Raw genomic sequence first — 22,252 nt, 5'->3', positions numbered from 1 at the left:
TTTGACCTTTACTGAAAGAACTGTCATGAAATTAGAATCAACATCACTGCTCAGACTTTTTTTTCTGTAAACCAGAAAGAGTGCACAGATAATGCCGAACTTCAGTCTGACATGTGTGGCAGCTGAACTCTTTAATAAAAACACATCTGGATTTTAAAACTTGATATTACAAAAAAAGCCAAATAAAGCATTTCAGTATGATCTTCCTCTACCAGCCTTCTTTCTGAAAGTTACTTTTCTAGAACTGATTATTTTGAGATGACATCCTCAATTTCTGATTAAATTGGCTGATATCAATCAACAAATCTCTCTGTAGAGTATAATACTAATCACAGGGAAGTGAAGGTGGCAATCCAATCATACATTTTAGCTTGATTGTGTGAGATATTCAACATCTTCAAATGATACTGATACTGTTTTCAATGACACTGTTTAAGGTGAATAGAAGAGATAAGACAGAATCAAAATATGGAGTACCAGAACAAATTTGGATCTAGAATGAAAGTTAAGGTAGCAGGGCTCTTTCTCCCTTCCCTTCCCTTCCCTTCTTTCCTTTCTGTCTTTCTTTTCTTCATTTATTCTCTTTCTCCTCTTTCTCTCTCTGTCCCCTTCTCTCTTTTCCTTCCTTCCTCCCTTCCTTCCTCCCTTCCTTCCTTCCTTCCTTCCTTCCTTCCTTCCTTCCTTCTCTTTTCTTATCTACATCTACATCCCTCTCTATATTTATTTAGCTATATATATTTATGGTACTAGGGGCCCAAAATGTTACAAATCAGACCCCAGAGTATAAATTAATACATTAATAAATTTTTAATTTTGCATTTAACTAGAGTGGAATGAGAGAGGAAACACTAAAGGTAGACCTTATGTAGAAATGTAAAGCATCTTGTACCAGCATTCCTTCCTCACTAGAACCTCTTAAAATTTTTTAAAACAAGTCAATTCCATTATTCTTCTCATAACTACCTTTATCTATGTATGAGATGCAAAATATGATAATAAATCTTAGAACAGGCTATTACAGCTAAGTTGGTATTGATCGCAAGGAGTGAAATTGCTATATTACATGTTGTAAAACTTATTCATATCCCACAAAAATATTACATTAAAAGTATAATAAATTGCAACATTTTAATCACTTGGCAAATGATTTGACTCTTTCTGTTCAATTTATAATATCATTTCAGTAGCACCTGCTTCATAAAATGTGCATATTACTGATACTACTCTGATGGCTTTTATAGGAACACTATTGGAATAATTTATGCAATTGCTCTTTTTAACTAATAATTCTTTTCTTCCACTTTCCCAGATAGCTTCATTTTTACTTTTTCAAAAATTCTTCTATTATCTTATATTATTTCTCCTCATGTTCACCATTGTCACTTTTTGAGCTAATGAAGTAATTTTTCTCCATGTAACTTAATCTTTCATTAGAAAAAAAAAAAAGTTTTAATATTTCTACTACTTGCCTTAATTATAAATCACACAAATAAAAGTTTATAAAATATGAGTGTCTCTGAAATTGCACTTTTTTTTCAGCTTTATGATACTAAATCTATTCTTTTTAATTAAGTTTTTATTGAATTTTCCATTGAAGACTAAAACATAAAAAGAGTGAAACAAACCATAAGATGTGAATTATACATAAGCTGAAGCATTCTGCATTAGTCAAAGGGAGAAAGAGTTCATACTTATTCAATGCAAATTTTTCTCATAAAGATTATAGATAGAATCCTACCTTAAAAGGGATATGATCTATTCCACAATGTGCATTTAAAACCTTTATATCTCATCCACATTCTGTGGCATAGAAGTGAGTGATTTATAGAAAGCTGCATTCAGATTTGATCATGGCCTTCTGGAATAACTTCAGCAACATGAATATCATAAGTGCTCTGGAGAGCAGTTGAAATGAGATTATGCCAAAATCCATAGACCAAATACCAGACTCAAAAAGAAATCAAATCTGGCAGGAGAGTACAAGATACTTTCCTGGACATGGATCCCTTAGAAAAGCAATAGAGAGTATATTATTTGGGGTGAAAATGTTTTTAGTTGTGTGCAAAATTAATATGAATATTAATGAAATATGTATTTTTCAAATAAATAACATCCATAATTTTAAGTAATGCGAGCTATTTAGACTAAAATAATATCTGAATTTTCTTGGATGTGAGGTACAGGACAGAGAGAAAGGAGAAAACATTATCAGGTAACCACATTTTCACTATAATTCTCCTTATCTCAAAACACCTTCTCTTTAGAAGTTATTATCCGAAAATCTGAAGTGCATTCAATGTACCAAACAAGGATCATAAACATGCCATGTTCAGATCCCAAAAAGTTCAAAAAGAAGGAAATAAGTTCTTTTGTCCTACCAGTGAGGCTTGATTTACTCTGACCCCAGAACAGCCAAAAAACATTCAGTAATACGTATTTTTTACTAAGCTAATAGTCCTGGTTCTGGCCAGTACAGGGTTAAATTTTGCAGTAGCCAGGAGGGGCACATGGGAGGTTATTCTATACCACCTCACAGCGATGCCAGGGGCAGGGTAAGGGAATCTCTTCTGGGGTGGTGTGGCCATGGGTTGCATATTGTGGGTTCCTGCGTGGTGATCTTTTTTTGGATGTCATTCATCTTTCTTGTACACTCTTTTATTAGTATTGTTGCTGTTACTGTCACTCTTCATTTCTTATCTCACTGCTGTTTCCAGTAAATTGTTCTTATGTCAACCCATGATCTTTACCTTATGTGCCTTCAGTTCTCCTCTCCATCCCACTGCAGACGGATGGGTAGGGGGAGGGAGGAGAGAACAACTAGAGCACGGTTTCTAGTTTTTCAGTGGGAGCACTAAACTGGGGAGCACCATTCCTAAACCATGACACCAATGCAGAACCTACAGAGAGAAATTCTTCCTTCTTAGGCCGCTAAGAAAGAAGTATTGGTACTGCGAACATAGATTTTCAAACAAACTGAAACCCAAAACTGTTCTCATTGCTATGAAAGGTAGGTATTTCTTGAAAATGAGGACGTGATTACACTCCTTACCAAGGAATTAGAATTGTAATTTTGAGAAAGTGTCAATTTTGATAAAATTACCCCTATAATCATCAGTTGCTGTTATTTAATGTGAAGAAATTATACAGAGACAAAAGAAAGATATTTTGGCCTACCTAATGTTTCTCACTGACACCATCTAATTATATTTTTCACTCTAACTATATGACTACCTCAGGTGTGGTAATGCTCTTTCTCTTGACACACAGTCAGCTCTGTCACTGCATTTAATAACATAAAAGGAGAGAAGAAAACATACCAAGTAATTAATTCACACAAAATAGGCAGCCAAACTTGAGTAATTGAGTATTTCAATTAATCACAGGAAAATTGCAGAATGTACCCCTGATACTTTGTCTAGTTGTGGGGGAGACATGAAGGAGAACTTGAGGCTTACTAAAGGATAAGGTTTTTACTATTTAATCATTTAAAATAATAACTATTCAAGTGATTAATTTAGCATAATTAAGAGATACATGTATAGGAAAAAAAACCCAAAAACTGTGGTAGTATTTTAGATATAAAAGTCCATCTAGTACTAAAACCAGGAAAAAGTTCTCATTTTAAACAGTGTGAAATAAGCAGTTCCACTGCAGTACTAGCTCTGTTCTTGTGTTTGAGAATGTTTGCATAGATAAACACACATCAAAAGGAGGCAGAGGAGTGTAAACTATGCTACACTACACTGCAGTGATATGCTGCACGGCAGTGTTATAGGTACACTTTACTAAAAACTGTAGTTATATAATGCAGGTGCTTCCCTCAAGATGAATACATATGTATCATTCTGTTATCTACAAGTTAATAGGGGAAATTAAAGAAATAGATAAAATTAAATCAAACTATCAGGAAAGTATTTGTCGGGGAGCTGTGTGCTAGCCAAAAGGCGCCTGGAGGTCTAGCCACGGTCCCGACCACCCACGGCAGTTAAACGCACACAGAAGCAAGCTGGCAGTCAGAGTCGATCACCTCACCCTAAGAGGCTTCCCTCTAAGCAGATTGAAAAGGCACACACCAGCAGAGACGAAGAAGTAAACTCTCCATTCGGGTTCCACGTACGCTTATTCCGTGAAGGGACAGGGACGAAGAGCCAGATTTTTTGGCGGGTCCAGGGATTTTATACAGGACACGGAATAGGCAGGGAAAGGGATCTTAACCAATGATATGGGGGTAAGTAAGTGGGGTTGACAATGAAGAACCAATAGGGACACTGCATAGGAGGGACTTAAGGAAGGAACAAATGGGATGTTGAGGAAAAAAGAACTTTCTAGAACTTATACATATCAATGAAGGGAAATGCATAAACATGGCCTCACACATAAAATTGGGAGGGGAGAATATTAACCAATTGGGAGAAAACATGCAAATGACAGAACGAGGGGATTATGGGTTCTCACCATCACTTAGAAGTGGGGTGCTTAAAGTTGGGATTCTGACCACAACTGTTTACTGTCTCTGCTCTCCTCAGTGATCAGGGTGGCTGGGGCAACCTGCACCGCCACAAATATTGTTCAAAAATGTACTGATGACTAACATCTTGGCTTTACATGGGAAAGAAAATTGTGATAAAAAATGTGCTAAAGCCTCAGCCATTCTGTTACTTTGAAACAGAGCTGAGACAGAAAAAGATGGCAGGAAAAGACCATAAATAGTCTTTCAAAATAGCAACAGCCAAAAATCTAGTAAAAAATTCTAAGGACATTAAGTCCCTGAACTGTGTTTTTTTAAAAGAGACCGTTAACAACAAAGCAGCTTCAGTAGAGTCTGAAGATTCTGCCTCAAGAATAAGATTTCACCAGAGAGCAGCTAATGAAAAATGTTACTAGCAAAAATAATACATGAAGCTGGTGGTAGAAAACCAGAAAGTAAAGGAATATCAGAAAGTGAAAGAGACTTGTACAGAAACAAGGAACTATTCCAAGCAGGGAGAACCAGTGTGAAAAAAAAAAGAGAAAAAGACAAGAATCTTCTAAATGTAGAGAAGATGACAAAGTGAGGGTTCAGAGCAAGCAAGAGCTCTGAACAAGCTGTTCCCATCCTGAGTTGTGAAAGAATGGAAAATGAACCAGATTCTAGTTTTAAAGTGTTCTGACACGAGTGAATTTATCTGCATTTATTCTGATGTAAATGGGCTCAACAACTGTTCAATCAGAAAAAGAAATACTGGTTTGTTTTTTGGGGTTTTTTTGGTTTTTTTTGGTGTGGGGGGGGTTGGTTTGGGTTTTGTTTTGTTTTGTTTTGGTTTTGTTTTTTGGGGTTTTTATGTGCAGTAAAAAGGCCACAATTTAACACATTTGGGAAGTTATCTAGAAAATATATCCTGCTGTTTGTAACCTTCTTTCCCTAATTAGCACTATATATCACTCTAAATGCTTTCCAGTCTGTGTTGAGGGATGACATAACATTGGCTCTTTTTTAACACTGGACTGTATGTGCTAATACCCAGATAAAAAAAATAGAGCTATCCACAGGGTCTAGTTTTTCTCTCAGCTTCTTTCCCTAACATAGTACTACTAACATTAGCAAATTTAATGTGTTTTTGATTAACTAACATGCAATAAGAACATAATGGAGAATATAGTTCCTTAAAATGAATTCTCAAGAAGATAGCCTATATTTCTTCATGTGAGGAATTCAGGTGACAAAATCTGAAACAGAAGTCTAAGTCCAAAATGTGAGTCTTCTGAGCATCTTGCCTAGAACAAGATAATCTGGATGGTAACAGACTGTAGAAAATGCAGGAATATGCATTTCAGTTCAGATACTTTAAAGAGACAAAATGCAAAGAATGGATGTCAATAATCATTCCTTTTCAGAATTGTTTAAACCCTTTCTGATGCTACAGGGACTCTCAAGCAAAGCTAAATATTAAGACTATGCCAGCTTTGATATTTTTAAAGGTGAATAGATAGACCTTTATACTACAGAAAGCTCCATCTCAGACTTTCACCTCTCTTGCTGCAGATTACAGTGTCAGTTCTGACCACAGTTTTGATGATGGGTGAGTGATGACAACAGATGATAAGGGGCTATAGCTGGGATGGAAATTCAGCTGAGTCCTGTAACACCAGCATGTGATTTAAGTAACTCAATTGTCTTCATCTTATGTACTATGACTAAGACGTTTGTGAATTACGTGCTAGATGGGAGCCTGTTATTTTAAATTCCTTTTTCCCAGGTAAGTATCAAACTTATATACTGTTTCCAATATTAAGAAAACTAACACAGTAAACACAACACTCCTCAAAATGTTGTCCTGTTCTTTATGCTAAATTACATTGTAAAGTGTCTTTCTGCTCCTTTACATTTTTCTGTCTATTGATTCAAAACAGAACATCATAGAAGCTTTGGGCCTGACTCTGCCTCAGTATAAATCAGCAGAGTCCCATTGTCTCCATTGCCACTATGCTGATTTATGGAGCTGATGATTAGACTCTTCCTCCTCAAAGAATAGAGAACTAGCAGAGTGTTGTAGATTGTTACAGGGAGACTTTAAAGCAGGCGATCACTTTGAATTTACTTTGAGTTACGGTTTTCTTCTATCTCCAATAACAGATAATTCTCTAAAGGAGTTTTCTATATGTGTTTCAGCAACATACTGGAAGTCCTCTACTTGGAAATTATTCTCATAAAGACCTGATGTTCCTGATCAGACAATGCAAAGAAAATTAGCAGAAATATCACAAAAGAGGTAAGAATTCAGCTAGATTTTGTTCTGAAGCATTTAGAAGTCTCTATGAAAAAGACTTAGAAGGATTTTTCTAGTAATTTATTATGAATTGTAATGAGTAAGTGAGATTGATAAATAGGAAAAAATAGGGTGGCTGTTTTGGGGATTTATTTGTAGGGGGTTTTTGTTTGTTTGAGGGGTTTTTTTGTTGTTTTGGGGTTGGGTGTTTTTGTTCTTGTTTTTATGAGTCCTGTTTTCTAGATGCTAGTTTACTTTTTATAGAAGCATTTTTTCCCAATGTGCCTTTCTGGTGGTTCATTATTTTATTGGATAGCAACCAAAATACATAACTTAAGTATGGTTGTTTTGTGCCTGGCTAATGTAGCTTGCTCCTTGCCACTGGTGGGTGTAATACTTTCAAGATTTAATCCTTTCATTTACTTTGTTCCTATTGATCAGGAGAGTTTATAGCATCATCGTTACCATTTGAATTCTATTTCTAGAATATTCACTGATAGATAAATAAAAATTGCTTAACCAGAGCTTTAAACTGTGCTAAAGTATGGATTCCAACTATATTCATTATTGAATAAGAAATGAACATTACAGTGTTATGTTTTCTTCCACTCTAAATACCTAAAATTTAAAGTGTTTTATGTAACTGAAGGTCACTGAGTTACTTATCAGTCAATATCACATGATTCTGTCTCAAACGTTGATCTCCAGAAATATCCAGATATGATCAGGAAAAAAAATTGCTTTCCATCGTAAGAGCAGCTTTTTCATATTAGCATGGTGATGCCTTTTCTTGGTCTTAAAATCGAGAGGCATACACGGTTAGAAGGGGAAAAGGGATTTTACCTTGGTATTTATTCTTAAGGATCCTTAGGTGTACACGTCCAGGTCATATGCATCGAGATGTACCCCACCGAGTCTTTCCCTGTGTCTCTGTGTCTCTCCTCCCGTGTGTGTCCCCCCCAACATTGGGTATAACATTATAGGCCTTACTAATTAGCATATCTATCAAAGATTCCCCAATGAGAGGTTCAAGTGAGCCCCCCCTCCCCAAGGAACCTTCCCCTGGATGGTTCTATCTTGGTTTACAGAATATGTTCTGGAGAGGACCTTGGGGTCTGGGGCACACTGATCCCTAGCTACGAAGCTTCTAAAATGTTTAGTCTCTTAGCTTAACAAACAAGTCCAAGAATGTAGGCAAAAAGCACTAGGAATACAGAAGCTGTAAAAAGGTATAACAGGGGTATAAAAGAAAAGGCAAAAATCTTCATGGCATCAATGGTTTGTTTCTTAGTCTAGAAGTCACTGCAAATAAATTAACCTGTTGGAGTAGTTAGGCATTGACAGTAACTGATCCAATATTTCTAGTAGTGTGATTTGATTTCAATCTACTCTTTGGTGCAGAAAACTTAGAGCAAGATACTGTGATAATGGGAAAGGATGGGGAAAGAGGACGGGTAGAATCCAAATAAAAAAAAAGTTAAAATCAAGTCTCTTCACTATTGGGAAGATATCATAGACGCTGCCTGGAGCTGATGTCTATTCAACTCAAGGCCCAAGTCAAGACTTTAGTCTAAGTGGAACTGAAATACTGGGAAGTTCTGCTTAATGTCTGGGTTCCAGTGCTAAGCTCAAAGCCCTTTCTCAGTTCAAATCACGCAAGATAAACTTACAGGTTTTACTTTGGGATTCAGGCATGGTTCATCACTTTTGCCTACATTTCATATTACCATACATAGTCTGTGCAGAGACAAGACAGTTTTCTAAAAAATAAGGAAGATGGAGCTTCCCTAATTTTTCTGATGTTAAAGTCATACTTTTCTCTTATATGCAAAATTATAAATAGCAATAATCCCACAGAAAGAAAAACACCACTTTTTTTACAGCGCCTGTTGATTATTCTTGCAAATTTCAGCTGAAAAAAGCTCATCTAATGAGAAAAAAAACTGATGAGCCTTAAAACTAAATTAAGCAGAAATCATTTGTTCCTTAATCATAGCTGTTTGTTTTGTATAAAATGTGATATCTCCAGAAAGACACTAGGGGAATTTTTATTAAAGCAAAACACAAAATATATTCTTGTTTAATGTTTTCTGGCGATAATCCAGTTTGTGGTGGCATATATTATCTATATATGTCACTCTGTTTACCATATGAAAAAGAAAAAGCAGGTAAATTAATCACACTGGATTTGACCTGTATGAAGTCTAAGCTATTTTCTTACAGTGCAGCACTCAAATGTGCTTAGGTGAGACATTTGATTCACTGCTGGATAGAAATAGGGTTGTGTGACTTTTAGGTTTCTTTACTGCTCTCCAAAACATACAAGACAATTCTTCTGTTCAAGATGATTTACTATGTAGTTCAGCTCTACATTTTGCTGAGTACAGCACCTGTGAATACTTCCATCTCCTGTTGATAGCAGAAAGGTTACACTTTGTACTGATGAAAAGGTTGGGGTGCTCCACCGGCCTGTTGCTCACCAGGGGCGTTCTCAGATCTGCTTATGCTGCAAAACAGAGAGTGACTATGTAGAAATAACTCAGCAAGTAACCACGGGAGCTCACAAGTCCATGCAGCAGTGCAGGGTAGTGTTATGGTTCTTACATCAGTGCATCTGCCTGGATCTCTGCTCCAGTGTAAGTTTCCTGCTGAGGTGTAAGCTGTGCTGAAATAGCTATAGTGCTTCTGGTTCTGGAGCAGGCACAGCCTCAGCTTTCTTTAAAATTTCCGCGCTGGTCTCTGTTGCTTGATGTAAAAGTGTTAAGGACTGTATTCAGTGCAGGTAGCTCAGCATGCAGGTGTAGTGTGAGCTGCAGACTGAGCTCTGGGTGGTGTGAGCACCAGGCAAGAGGCCATGAACTGCCCTTTGGATAAAGGGCACGGGGACCTGTAGTCAGCCAGGGGACTGGACACTCGGAGACACGGCAGCAGCTGATGGTCCCAGACATTTCTGCACTTCGACTGTGAGGGTAAAAAAGCCCAGGGTTTTTTAAAAGCCAGCTCAGGCTGTTATTTTGTTATTCCACAATGATTGAATTATTTTAAGGATTGAGTTGACTGAGACTCTGCTATGGGAAATCTGGGGCTGAGCCAGTGAGGAAACCTAGTCTGGCTGTGAGTGTAAGGTGTGCAGCTGAAATGGGACCTCAGTCCCAGCTCAGGTGGTATGGATGTGACAGCCAGAGTGACTCCTGGGTGGCCAGACAGGGAAGTGTCCCTGACAAAAGTTCCCAAATACCAGTTCTTATTTTATTAAAATGCAGATAATGTCATGAGTACTCTATGCATTAGTAAACAAATATGTAGGTATGCCTTACACATGGAAGGTAATAAGCGATATAGAAATAGATTTTCAAATACCTAAAATATGTCCTTTTTAATATAATGTAAATGTTTACATTCAAAATTAATTTTATTCTTAAATACTTACAAATTTACATTTTAAGAGAGGATTAGAAATGAATGTGTTTTTATTTTATCCCATGTGTTATCACATATAGTAGATATGTATAGGAGAAAGTTTCATGAAGAATATCTGGACTTCAGGCGGCTCTCTTGAAAGCTGTTTATTGCATAGGCGAAGTTACAGCAGTTCAGGGAGCGGGTATCCAGAGCCAGCCCTACAGCTGCCAGCTCCAGCTGTAGGCATACCTGAAGCCACTTTCTGTTCAAGTTACAAAGCATTATATACTTTTCTTTGCAGAGTATCTTAATACATAACAGCCAATAAGCACCATACACAATACCTTTACATTTGCCTATAGCCTATCATAGCTACTACCATCACCATATTATAGTCATTACTATCCAATCACAAGAGTAAGTAAGTTACAATTTAAGCTTACAATGGAAAATTCTCAGACCTCTTTTTTTCTTCCTACATCGACACTTCTTGTTTGCCTGCCATATCTCTCTTTTTGGTAAAGACATGTTTTCTATTTACTTATGCTCTTCTTGAGACTTATTTACTTGGTGAAAAACACGTCTTTGTTTGTAGTCACATACCTTTGTCCTATTCATAAAAATCTCCTTCCAACTCATCTCCAACCTTTGCCTTTTCAGTTACTCAGTGATCAGTGTTTCAGCAAAACATCTTTTACTCTATATCAAAACTTGCTTCCATTTCTACCTCATCCTCAGTTTCTACATTCAGAGATCTTTCTGCCAAGCCTACATATCTGTGAAACTTTCTTACCAAACTTTCATCCTCCCCAACAGATATGTGAAATCAGGGTTGCTGTTTTTTTCTTTTTCCAGCTTCCTCATCATTAAAGATCACATTTCAAAAAGCCTGAAACCTGTTATAGTCTTCATAGTTGCAGAGGGAAGTGGCCTTGGCATAAGGTAAAATAAGCAATACTGATAACAGTAATAAATGTAACTAAAAGAAGATTCAGGTTGAAGTTTTTGGAAGATAGTGAGGGAATATGCTTTGTGGAGCCCATTTTCCCTGTTATTGAAGTTATTTATTGTAGAGGGTGGCATCGTGGTGCTTGTTCTCTCTGAGGACTGATATTTGTAATAACATCCTGTGTGGGAATGGCACTGGCTGGCAGGCAAGCATGAAGGCAGGATGGAGGAGAGAACAGGAAGATCAAGAGTGAGAAAACTCATGGGTTGCAATAAAGGCAGGGAAATCACTTGGCAAGTATTGCTATGGACAAAACAGATTCAATCTGGGGAATTTAACTTAATTTCTTGCCAATTAACATAAATATTTAATTACTGTGTAGGGTGTTGGGGGGAACAAAAAAACCTCAAACCTAAAAACATTTAAAACACCTCTGACTCACTCTGAGAACCTCTCCTCCCTTTTTATTATTCCCACAGCTTGGAAAAGGCTGTGTGTGGCACAGGGCATGTCCTGACCTTTACCTCTGCCGACCCCCCCCAGCCTGCCCTCTGCTCCTAAAAACCTGCTCCCTATGCTCGATATGCACACTGAGATCTACCTGCTGTCCTTGAGACAGGATTATTTTCAAATTGAGTATTATTGTCAAAAGTGATTTGCACTTATTTCTTAGTAATCTTGGCTTGGTTTGTTTGGTTTGTTTTTTTTTTTCAGTTTTGCCATGCATTTTTATGCTTTCATTAGGCTGGATCATTACTTATAAAATGAAATTTTATAGCCTGATCTAAGTAAATACAGAGTCCATATGACAGTTAAAAGAAGAAGAAGCTTTGTAATTTGTAGGATTATATTGCTTCACCTTTTTTCCCCAGCCTATCACTCTTCTCTCAACTGATTTTCAGGTTTCTTGCCTTCAAAAGGGAACAGAGTCTTTGAACCTTGACACAAGGCTAGCAGTTGTCCCCTCTTGTACCTTAAATCGTTTCTAGCCAGCTCATGAACTCTAGCTTACACTATTCTGAAGGTACAGCATTATACTGCAGTATATTTGGACCACGTGGAAAATTATCTTACTTTGGATCAGTGCTACTTATACTGCATTTAAAGAACTGCTACTGGCAACTCAGTGGATTTAAAACACTGCATTTAGTTCAGCCTCCATGTTTAAATTGTTTTCTCTCAGTGAGTCTTTTCCCCCAAAATGACCCAAGACACACACAATTTCAGAAGAAGAATCTAGACCTCAGTGTTTCAGCCACGCTCTAATGTAACTCAGTTTTCTATATTAGTATGTGTTGTATTCATGTGTGCATGTATAACTTTTATATTTTTATATCTGTGTGGAATGGGAATTGAACTGTAAACAACATTATATTTTCAGTATTGCATTTGATATATGCTGAAGTGTTAAACTATCTTTGTGTTTTCCAGAGATTAATATTTCTTGAGTGTTTGAACCTATAATAAGACATCCAGGGCAAGAAATGAATATGCAAGTGGAAAGCTAATTGTATGTACTTATTTTCTAATTTAGCCTTTTCAGTAACAGCTAGTTGATGAAAAAATCCACTAATAGAATTTAAATATAAATGTGGTAAATTAATTCCTATACCTAATATTCCTATGTATATACCAATCACTAATCCTTAAACAGTTTCAGCTTAATCAGATTGCTTTTAGATTGAATTGGGATTATTCCTTTCACCCCAAGCATGTTCTTTGGTTTTTTTTCTAAATCATGTTACTGAATCCAAACTTTTGACATCATTTGATTTAAATGTTGTTGAACTATAAATAAATCCAATACTCTTTCCCTACTAACTAAACTGAAAGTTGCTTTCAAAACTGAAAGAGTAGAAGGCAGGTATTTAAAATAAATTTTTGAATGGACTTGAATCTCCATTCACACAACAAACTTGTGAATGGTAAGTGTAAAAAGGATTGCAACAGTAATTCCCGGAAACTGAACTGAGAGTGCTTTCTAGTCATCACTTTGGCTGACACTCCTGCTTGTAGGAGTTCTAGTTCTCAGTTCTTCATGTTTATGACTGCCAGACTTGAGATAATTGGGTTCTGTAGTGGGTGTCTGCCACATGATGATATTTTTGGTAAATTTTGTCTAATTACTCATATAATTCTGAGAATGGAATCAGGAAAAAATATCTTACTTGGGCTGTGGTAAGAACAACTTATACAAGCTTTCACTACAAACTCTCTTTGAAGGAGGAAATAAAAATTTCCAGTGCAATAGGGTTCTGAATTTTATTGCTCCTGTTAAAACATTAAATCTTAAAAAAAATGTTATATGCTTGTTAAATTTTTTTCAGATGAAAAAAACAACCCATCTTCTCTAAGAATTGTCCAGTCTAACATGACTCGGACACATAACCGTTCTGTACAGCCATATATCCATGAATTAACTGGGTATGAACCAAGGCAGAAAGAGCTGGGCAGAAGTTCCTAAGTAAGTTGCTATTTATATTTGCTCTGGACTGCTCTAGACAATATACAAACAGACTGAAGAAAAAATCATCTGTCTTTTTTAAGAGAAGCCATGCTATGCTTGGATAGCTTGAGAGAAAACCAGTTTGACATGGCCATGGAAAGCACAAGTAAGATGAAACTAATAAGTAGACTGGCACAGAAGTTCAGTTTGATAAGGACTGGGATTGGCATAGAGGTATCAGGAGCAAAGCTCATGGGGAATCTGAATAGCAAAAATTGGTGGGCTAAGTTGGATATAACAAGAAGCCAGGATGAGAAGCTGGCAGTCAAGTACCAGAAGGTGCCTGACACTACTCTGTGGCAACTAAGTGCCCAAGTTTTGCTCCTGAGGTGTAACTCCAAAAATACCAACAGCATAGATTGAAGTGAAAATCGTGACCCTGGTCTGTAGCCAGAATCACAGAATCACCAGGTTGGAAGAGACATCCAAGATCACCAAGTCCAACCCATGCCCTAACACCACCTCAACTAAACCATGGCACCAAGTGCCACAGCCAATCTTTTTTTAAACACATCCAGGGATGGTGACTCCACCACCTCCCCGGGCAGATGATGCCAGTACTTTATCACTCTTTCAGTAAAAAACTTATTCTTAACATCCGACCTAAATTTCCCTTGGTGCAGCTTGAGACTGTGTCCTCTTGTTCTGTCAGTTGCTTCTGGGAGAAAGAGACCAACCCCCACCTGACTACAGCCACCTTTCAGGAAGTTTCAGAGAGTGATAAGGTCACCTCTGAGTCTCCTTTTCTCTAGGCTAAACAACCCCAGCTCCCTCAGTCGTTCCTCACAGGGCTTGTGTTCCAAGCCCCTCACCAGCCTTGTCGCCCTCCTTTGGATGCGTTCAAACGTCTCAATGTCCTTCCTGAACTGAGGGGCCCAGAACTGGACACAGCACTCAAGGTGTGGCCTCACTCAAGGTGAGGTGAGGTAAGGTAAGGTAAGGTAAGGTAAGGTGAGGTAAGGTAAGGTAAGGTAAGGTGAGGTAAGTTAAGGTAAGGTAAGGTGAGGTAAGGTGAGGTGAGGTGAGGTAAGGTAAGGTGAGGTAAGGTAAGGTAAGGTAAGGTGAGGTAAGTTAAGGTAAGGTAAGGTGAGGTAAGGTGAGGTGAGGTGAGGTAAGGTAAGGTAAGGTAAGGTGAGGTAAGGTAAGGTAAGGTAAGGTGAGGTAAGGTGAGGTGAGGTGAGGTGAGGTAAGGTGAGGTAAGGTGAAGTAAGGTGAGGTAAGATACGATGTGCATACTTTGTAGTGTCATTCATTAAGGAGATAATAACATTTCCTGGAGGCATAAGCAAGACCCCAAGACTGCAGTTTGAGCAAACAGAGCAAATCAAATTTTAAGGCGTTTAGGATCTTTTCTGTGACTCTCAGGGTGATTGGCTGCTGGCCAGGCTCAGCTTGACACATCTTAATGCTGTAAAATGTACCCCTCTGCACTGTGTTCTTTGGCTAAATTGATGAAATGAGACCATTGTGTTCACTTCTGCTTCAGGCCATGTTTGCTCAGCTCTTGTAATGGATAGATCTGGCACAAGTAATCATGGGACTTTGGACCAGTGCAGAATCTGCTAATATTATGGAGTAATATTTGTTCTTTCAACCAGATAAACTGAGATTGGGTTAACTTTGATCAGACATAGTTAGGAGAGCAAACTGGAAGCTGCATGAGCACAGAGAAAGCAGAAAAGTTAAATAGGAACTTAGGCTAAAGTTACTATTTTGCAGAGATTAGTATATGTTGTGTTGGGGAAAAAGTGATTAGAAGTCTGTGTGAAGCCTGTGCAGGGGCTATAGCTGTACCTGCCCATGTTAAACTGGGTGAAATGTCTGTAAAAGATGTTCGTGGTGGTCTTGGAAAGGGAGGCATAGCAAAAGGTGTATAATAAATCACTCTTGGTAACCTATGCCATCATAACATGAAGGAAATGTATTTTTATGCACAGAAAATGTGTCGCAGTGCTGAATCTGAATGAGGTTGAAGGAAGATGAGGTACATGAAAGATGCATTGGAGAGGAATCTAACATAGCCTTGGGACACTTATGTGAACAGAGGCTGTAATGTGTCTTGTTCTTGTAAAGGATCTTTCAGTCAGTAACCCAGCAGGAAGCCCATTGAGTTCCCACCTTTCCCTAAGTTACCTTGATGGGGAGATAATAGATACTCATACACTGTGGGCTAGAGAATTCAGTGGTGTATTATATTTATGATGGTTGTAGGTTGTTTACTATTTATTTGTAAACTCTGTTCACAGTACAAAGGGGTTGATAATTTCAAAAAACAGGAAAAGTTATATTTACTATAAATTTTTGGACCTATTTGGTTCAGGTGGATCATGGTTTAGATAAATCTCCTATAAAATTCAGATTTCTTTCCATGTGTTCAAATGAAACTCATAATGCTGGGGGGAGAAATATCTTCCCAACCTTTGAAAACATCAAAGACATTATTTTCTCCCTGATCTTTGAAGATGACAGCCCCAGTGAGAACTGAAAATGAAAAAAATGTCAGCAAACACAGGGACTAGCATTGGAAATTCTAGATTTGGACCATGAAACAGAATAACAGCAACAGATGGTTATTGATAAATTTGAAACCTACCATGTAAGAGAATCAAGATCATAGGACTCTTAACAGACCTCAAAGGAAATAAAGCCAGCCAAGGAAAAAGGAATGACAACATTTGATTTTGTTCCCTTAGAAGTCCATGGATTTAAAACACACTGAGCAATTTATAACAGCTAAAGGGCACTGTAGCAAGAAGCTTACTCCTGAATCCTGATTGCTGGATTTACTTTTTATTTTCCACAAAACAGAGCTTATTACTTCCTTCGTGCCTCATAAGAAGGGAGCTAAAACAACTTCCTGTCATATTAGACTTGAATGGTGATTACACGGACATTTATGTAATCCCTTATTGTTTTGAATTGAAAAGCCTCTATCATTTTTCTTAAAAGGTCCTGGAAATAGAGTGTCCTGTCTTTGTATGCTGTCACCTGAAATACTCTGAAAATAGATAGGTATCTTTTGATTAGATGCAGGAGGATTATTTGCAGCAAACAAATCTATTCATAAATACAGGGGTTTCTACTGTTCATTAATTGTAAGCAAATGATTACTTCTTCCTCTAATATTTTAATTCCTTGGAATTATTCAACAGCTATTTTATGTGAATATATTTCAACCTATATTTTACTGAGAAATTGTTTGCTAAGAGTATTCTGAATTTACAATTTAAACTCCAAGCTGTTTATATTAGATGCATACATCAGTGTTAAAATTCCCTTTAATCATTTTATAAGAGTAGACCTCAGAATCAAGTTCCTGTGTAACTTTAAAAATAACTCTCTCTTTAGGTATGGTATAACAAAGAACACTGAAAAAAAGAAAGACTTTCATATTGTGTTTTGTATACATTAGTGGCAGAACAAATTCCACAAAATGGCTCCTGATAGTGAAGTGAGGGTCCATGATACACTACCAAAATACACTGTTACCTGGAGAATAACAGTGAAATGTATTTATAAATGACTAATTTTCCTGCTAGATGGAGTTTATTTGACTGTGAATTTCAATAAGTGAAAAAAGCTAAAATTATGTTCAGAGGTAACCAATTAACTGTAGGTGTTTAAATTTTTTTCTGAGGAAAAGAGAAAGCCAATTTTGCTTATTTAACCACCTTGAATAATTAGCCTCTAATTGTCAAAATGTAAGTTTTGTACAATAATGTGTACAAAAGCAATCTTTCTAGTTCTTAGGATATGGATTCAATTTGCATTAGTTTACCCATGGTGAGTTCAGCTACACGAATAGCCATTATTAGTACACAGAAAATGAACTATTAATAGTTTTGAAAAGTGAAAGTCTATGAAAATGCACATTTATTATTTTCATTTGGGAAAAGGAAAGACACTGAAATCACTTCCATGAGCTACTGATGGCTGAATGTCTTGACTAGTTTGCCCACGATTTCTGTTTCTGGAAATAGATGTAGACAAGCTCCAAAAAGGACTCGTGTGCCTCAGAACAGAGTGGAGCAGCATCTAATTTTTTTCTCCCTGGTCTCAGAGCACAGTTCCAAAGTCATCAGGTAAGTTGTCCAAATGTTGCTGAAACCTGGTCGGGTGAGACTCCTGATCTGGCTGTCCCTGAGGATCTCCTGGGCCGGTGTCCTGATGAGTCCTGGGCTAACCTCAGCTGACTAAGCTCCCCGCTGGTGGTGGTGCGGAAGCTGCTGGGGTATTGTTAAACTGAGAAATGGAGGGAAAGATGGGGAAAGGGAGAAAGCTATTCCTTCTGCCTCTTCCTCCTGCTCCCCCTCATGCCTGCATGCAGTGCGATCTTGACATGAATGACAAACAGCTTGGAGGCAGCTTCCTAACTGTCCAAATTTGTTTGTTCTTGGCTCTGAAGGCATTAATACAGTTCCCTTGGGGTCCATGGTGTTCTTTTCAGCTCACGTTGGGACAGACTCCAGCCCTGACCTTTGTTGTCATTGTCTGGGGTACATCCCTGCCTCCTGTAGGGACCATCACCTGCCCCAGCTCAGCACACTTCGCTCAGGCTCTGGTGGATAGCATCCCGTGTGTGAGGACACAGTCCATGCCTGGACCACCATGGCTCCTGACAGACCCTCCCCTGTGGAGCTGCCCTGCTTTTCCTTCACCCTGATGTAGACTGTCAAAAAAGTGACTAATTCTGTCTTGCTGAGTTTGGGCTCCTGTGACCCCTGAAGGATTCCTGACTGAGAATATTAAAAATCTGTGAGTCAAGTTAGAGCTGAATCCCCAGCTCTGGCTTGGGCCTACCACATAACATGAACTCACCTGATGGCAAAGAACCTAAACAAGCCAGCACATCCCCCAGCAGGAATTGCTCTGTGTGGATTCAGGGGGTCGGGTGATGACAAGGGTATGCCTGACTCTTTGGGGATCTCCCAGATCCAGATGACTGCTTGAACCACCACCCTCCTTTAATGAAGCTGTAGCACCTCCAACCCATGGAAATGGTGGCTGAAGCTGCAGTCTGTGGAAAGCCTCAGCATTCCCCAAACCCCCTGCAGAGGCACATGTCCTCAAGGGGGTATATCATGAAGAATGCTGTATTTGTAGAATAAAACTGGATTTCAATGATGAGCTCAATTCCTTGCCCCAGCAGGAATGGACATGCAAGACACTTGTTAGTCACCTGCATTATAAGATCAAAAAGTAAAGCCTGTATATAATTTAGAAAGCAGCTTGTCAGAGGATTTTGTGGTCATGTTCTTAATCACTACCACCCTAGATAGCCCTTGGCACATCTCCAAAACATGATCATTCACGTTCTTCATAAGCAAAGTGTATTATATTAAAAAAAATTAGTATGAAACTGATCACTTGGCATAACACATCTAGTCACTGTTGTTTTCCTATCAGCATATTCATCCAGGTAGTGGGAGTAATCTGTCTGCTTAATAAGCAGCTGAACATCAACTTTTGGGGTTTTTTTATATTTAGATGAATTCAGGAAAATGTCCTCATATGGTCATTTATAGTGAGTACTGAAGACAACAAGAAAGTCATTCTTATCCATGGCTGTTCTGTCAGCAAGAGACATCTGTTCCAAGGGTGATGCTTTTAAAAAACAAAATAATTCTTCCTTGGTGGTCTCTGTTATTTTAAAAGATGAAAGGCATGGAGTGTGTTCTGTATCTTGAGGTAAGACACCAGGCATGATATCTCATGGGTATATTGTCAGGAAATAATAAAGGTTGAGTTGTGAAGAGGAGGTCTTTGCAGATCCTGTGGGCTCAGGCTTCCATGTTGACTAAACAAATAGTGACATTAAAACTGCAAAAAGTGAAGGAACAGCATTTTTCCACTTTTACATAACATGTAAAGACGTGTGGGTGAGGTAGAGAAGAGCACAACAGAGCCTCTACCCTCCTAATGCACTTCAAGAGGGAAAAAAAAGGTGGCTGCAAACAGAGGCAGTAGGCTAGGGGTGAGATTAAAATACCATAGAAAAAAGTACCTCTAGGGAAAAAAAAAAGTAAATTTGGAGAACAGAGCAAAATATATGTCATGGGCTGGAGGAATTGGATTGGAAAAGAGGGAGCTAGAGGAACATTTAGGCAGATAATTTTGTAAACTAGTACCTGGTCTGACAGAACCATCAAGTGAGCACAGGTAAGAGATACATTATAGCCTAAATTATTTTCTGGGGAAGACTTTTGAGCAACAGAACTGAAGAGCAGTGTTATGACATACTCAGAAATTCACAATTGCTTTCTTGCGGTAGGGTCTTGGTGCTAATTTGCTATGACTGCACTGACAATGGCTGCACTAGGCAGGACCAGGACCACACGCTTTTGGCTTCTGTTCTCTTTCCGATTATGCCTAGGATAAGGCAAACACAATTTTAAGGGCAAACACTTTGAACAACCCTTTCAAAATCCTTCATGTAGTGTTGTAGCTGCTAGATTTTGCTTAGCAGGCTGTAGCTCCCTGAGAGCTCAGTGGAGATGCTTAGGGCAATGAGACCCGGTCGCATCCCGGAGTCCATTTCAGACAGCCCCGTGATCTTGCTCTGGTCAGCGATCAGTGGTACTACCAGTGATGACAAAGGAGGCCAGAAGGGTCTCTCATGAGGGTTGAGATGGCTTTAATCACGTCTTAGCTTGGCAACCCCCAGAGGCAGAGAGACCTTGTGGTCTGCGTGCGTAGGGGTTTTGTCAGGGGCCCAGGGGCGGTCCCTGGACGGGGTTAGGGTACAGGAGCCAATAGGGAGAGCCTGAGGGAGTGGCCAAGGCTAAGGCAGGGAACAGGGGTGGGGAACAAACTGGGATAGGAAAAAGCATGGGTAAACAGGTAGCCACAATGTAGTACTTTCCAATGCTCTTTATGAGAACTGATCACATCTAGATAGGTAAAAAATCCCAAATCAATGGAAGTTCAGATATGGTCTATGACACAAAGAAAAAAACAACTTACCTTCCTTGAATCATTCCATTCAATCAAAGTATGTCTGTTTAAAGGCATTTAGTACTTTTTAATTGATTTTTCAAAACAATACTTCAGTATAACTGTTGATCTATAACTATATTGCTAAGTGTACTGTCTAGCTCCTAAAATAAAAAGGAAAAGTAAAAAAGAGTGTGTTAATAACCTAAAAAGAAACAAAGATATCCAATAGGTTTCTAGAGATATGGTTAATTGTTCTATGTACAGATTTTGTAGAGGCTAGCATATATTTTTGTCAAGGCGCTCCTTCATAATTAGAAGTGACAACCAGCCCAGGGACTCTCACCACAGAATTCAGGAGCTGGAGAAAAGCAGAGAACATTGTCATAATTCCTTGAACAGGCAGTGCCTGCAGTTTTGTGCAGACCTATTTTTGCTATTTTTCATCAGGGTTTTAGAACAACATATGTAGAGTAATTTGATCAGTGAAGACCTTTTGTTAGTACTGGTAGTATTTGATATGCTGGCTCTACTCCATCTGCAACAGAAATATCACAGGAACTGTGTACACACCACATAGCTTTTTGAATTTGAGGAAAAAAGTGCTAAGCCTTTTCACAGTTACTTTCCGTAATTGCATGCAATAAACATTGCTCTTTTCTAATCCACTAAATACAGAGCAATATTTTCAAACTGGGGTTCCAGTACCTGTTTGCCAATTTCTGATACTGCATCACAAAGGTCTGGTTCACCACTGGGTTAAACTTGCATTGGTATGACTAATCAGATCTCAGCTGCTGCTGCTGCTGCTGCTGCTGCTGCTGCTTTGGACTTTTCCATGAGGGGGATGTCATCTTCCCAGCAAATATTTCCCATCATATTGAGATAGAAATGTCTAGATTACACAAAACTCATCTGTCTTGTCTCCCCAGTCTTGGATGCACTTCTCCACCATGTGTGGCTGGTGACCAAGAAATCATACTGACACTGCTAGGCAAGCAATTTATTTTCATTTGGTATGCCATAGTAAAGAAAAATACACAAGTGTATGCAGTGTATAGCAAGGGAAGAGAGGAAAAAAACAGACTTTTTTTCTGTGGGGGTGGCCATTCCCAGTTTCAGTATTTGTTCCTCTATCAACAGTCTTAAATAATTATTAAATAAAGCTGAAGGCATGTGGTTTTTCCCGAGGAGATGGAAGAAAAGCTGTGTACATTTTCACTCGTGCGAATAGGTCAGCAATTGTTGGAGGAACAAAAGGGGGACCTTCACTACTGACTTCAACATTCACAAATACAGGAATTTCTTCCTGGAATGGCAGTAGACAAATGGAGAAATATATATAGATTATTTAAAAAAAAAAAAAGTATCTTTCCTGCAGAATTATGTGCTATACTTTTACACAGAAAAGTTTACATACACTGGAATACTACGTATTACAATAAAATCCACAATGAAATTACTTAGTGTTTTGTTAGCCAGTTTTTAACTGATGTTAAACTGATGTTTTTAACAACATGAGCAAATAGAAATTTTCTCTCCTCTGACCAATTTTCACAGAATTTAAGTATTGGATAACTTTGGGTTTGTTCATATAAAACATCACTGTAGCTTAAGTCTGAAGAACCGTCACAGATGTGCTAAGCCAATATCCAATACTTGCATAAAGAGAGTGCATTAGTAAACTGTGCATAAAACTGGTTTATGAGTTTCCTG

General features: G+C 38.2%; 1 long non-coding RNA gene across 1 annotated transcript; it reads left to right on the top strand.

Annotated features, from left to right (window-relative positions):
• The first annotated feature begins 2,161 nt into the window (after window positions 1-2,161).
• LOC125329631 lies at window positions 2,162-11,100 on the top strand. Its single transcript, XR_007205228.1, has 3 exons — window positions 2,162-2,212; window positions 6,650-6,749; window positions 11,004-11,100. It is a non-coding gene; the product is annotated as an uncharacterized LOC125329631 (long non-coding RNA).
• Window positions 11,101-22,252: the final 11,152 nt, after the last annotated feature.

This window comes from Corvus hawaiiensis, chromosome 1, assembly GCF_020740725.1.
Source record: "Corvus hawaiiensis isolate bCorHaw1 chromosome 1, bCorHaw1.pri.cur, whole genome shotgun sequence".
Classification (NCBI taxonomy): Eukaryota; Metazoa; Chordata; class Aves; order Passeriformes; family Corvidae; genus Corvus; species Corvus hawaiiensis.
The sequence above is the reverse complement of the archived record's forward strand: the minus strand, read 5'-3'. Positions and strand labels throughout refer to the sequence as shown.